The following is a 2,611-nucleotide window of genomic DNA, read 5'->3' as shown; positions in this document are numbered from 1 at the left end:
AGTAGTTCGTATTTCCTTCTTCCTAGTTTCTCTTTATCTGGAAGCTCATGTGAAACCTGTCCACCATGGGTGACCCTGCTGGTATTTAAAATATCGATGGTATAGCTTCCAGAATCCCAGCAACTCATAAGCTACCACAGTACGACAAACTGACAGACGAGTGTGGGGGCAGTAGCAATGAGTAACAACAATTATGAGGATGACACGGGACTGTGCAGTGTTCATTCTGTTGTGCACAGACACTGAACAACAATAACAAAATAATTTAACAACAACAATGGATATGCATGGTAGGAGAATTGTGAAAAACACTTATGGTTCTGTAGATCACAGAATAGGAGCCTTGATGGAGTGAGTAATGGTTAAGTGCTATCTAACAGAAGGACATAGATTCAAACCCACTAACCATTCCTCTTGGGAGAAAGACATGGCAGTGCACTTCCATAAAGATTTACAACCTGTGAAACCCTATGGGACCATTCTACTATATTACTTAGAATCAGCATGAGGGCAACTGGTTTGACTTTTGGATTTTTTTAAATCATGGCATAGGGATATAACTTTAAAAGCTATGTTACAACTTATCTAGATCAATAATATACAAATGAGTGAAGAAATAAAGAATAACATAGTAGTGGTTATGAAAAATACAAATGCTTATGGAAAATTTTAAATATACACAAACCTTGGATCAATTGTTTTAGAATGTTAGGATATGGGGTGATCTGATTTTATCTTTAAAAGTGTCGTCAGTGTTACAAATTGATCTGAAAATGTTCTTCTAAGCACCACTTACTTTAATTTTGGCAAGGCATATATCTTTTGTTGAACTTTATTTTTTTATTCTACCCAAAAATAATAAAGCTAATAGCATTGGCTCTCCCATGTCACAGCATTTTCTTAAGAATTCAATGGCATAATATATATAAAATCACTGGAAAATGTAAAGTGCTTTATTAATATGCAGAGTTGTTATTATTATCACCAACACTATTGAGAACACTGCTTTGGCAGGAGTTTTCCTTTTCTCAACCACAGACAGGGCTTTATCTTTCTGCCTCCATATGTGACACATTATAAGTCACTTGAGCTCAAGGTCAATTTCTAACTTTGGCTTCTTAGAGAAACAATGGAATAAACCAAAGATCAATGTGAAAAATTTCCAAGAACATCATCCAAAAGGAATACCCAGAGAGTGATGGAAAGCATCCCAAGGACCCCACAGGAAGAACAAGCCATTTTCCAATAGCTCTGGCCTCCTCCAGTAACTAAACCATTGTTCATTCCCTCATTGGAAAAGACTGATTCCTTGTTCAACTCCTATTGCATGCTACTTCATAGTCTTTGAGGGGCTTAATCATATGCCTTAAACAACAACAACAAAAGGATAATACATAGTACCAATCATTATAGATGCACCTAAGATTAAATCTATCTGATTTTGTTCATGTCATACATTAAAGTATTGATGACTTTTTAAGTTGGGAAGTTCCACTACATCCAACAATATCAGCTTAAAGATAATGGTTTAACAATATTGCTACTGGAAGTTCTGGTTTATTCTATTACTATGAAAATTGAAACTAGGAAGTCGGACATTATTTTACCTTGCTGTTTTCATGGTTTGTTGTTTCAGGAACATGAAAGGTAATGTGAAAATGTTTTATTGTAAAAGTTTTATAGAGTGAATTTTTATAATATGCTTTTATTATATTAAACTTATACTTTAAAAATAATAGTGGTGGGTGTTACGTGCCATGGAGTCAGTTCTGACTCATAGCGACCCTGTACAGGGTTTCTGAGGCTGTAAATCTTTATGGGAGCAGAAAGCCTCATCTTTCTCCTACAGAACAGCTGGTAGTTTTGAACTGCTGGCTTGCGGTTCACAGCCAGATTTGTAACCACTATGCTATCAGATCTCCTTAAATAATTGTTGTTGTTAAGTGCCATCAAGTCAATTCCGACCCATAGTGACCCTGTATAGGGTTTCTGAGGAGCAACTGGTGAACTTGAACCGCCAACCTTGCAGTTCAAACAGCTTGACAGTCTGGTGCATTAACCCACAGTGCCAATTGTAGATTATCATAAATCCGTAGTGATACAGAGAAATCCAATGTGCACTTTACTCAGTTTCTTCCAATGATAATATTAAGCAAAACCATAATATGTTATGAAAACCAGGATACTGGCATTAATACAATCCACCAATCTCCTTCAGACCCCTCTAGGTTTACTGGTACTCTGTGTATGTGTTCAGTTTTATGCATCTGTATCATATATGTGGATTATAGTATCCACCATCACAATGAAGGTAGTTTTGTGTCAAAAATTATCTCTTGTATTGAACTTTTATGGCTATGGCAACAACTGTTTGGTTTCTTTCTTTCCTGTACTTAATACCTCACAGTCGCTTAACTGTTGTTTATTTCTATAATTTTGTCATTCCCAGAATATTATTTAAAGGAATTCATAAAGGATGTAAATATCTGAGTGGCTTTTTTTTTTTTATCAGAATATTTCTCTTGAGAATCAAAGATTCATGCAAGTTGTATATTTCAATAGTTCTTTATTTTTGTGTTTTTAATAGTTTGAGACATAAATCACATTTAGT

Source organism: Chrysochloris asiatica, unplaced genomic scaffold (assembly GCF_000296735.1).
Source record: "Chrysochloris asiatica unplaced genomic scaffold, ChrAsi1.0 scaffold00016, whole genome shotgun sequence".
NCBI classification, from domain to species: Eukaryota; Metazoa; Chordata; class Mammalia; order Afrosoricida; family Chrysochloridae; genus Chrysochloris; species Chrysochloris asiatica.
The sequence above is the reverse complement of the archived record's forward strand: the minus strand, read 5'-3'. Positions refer to the sequence as shown.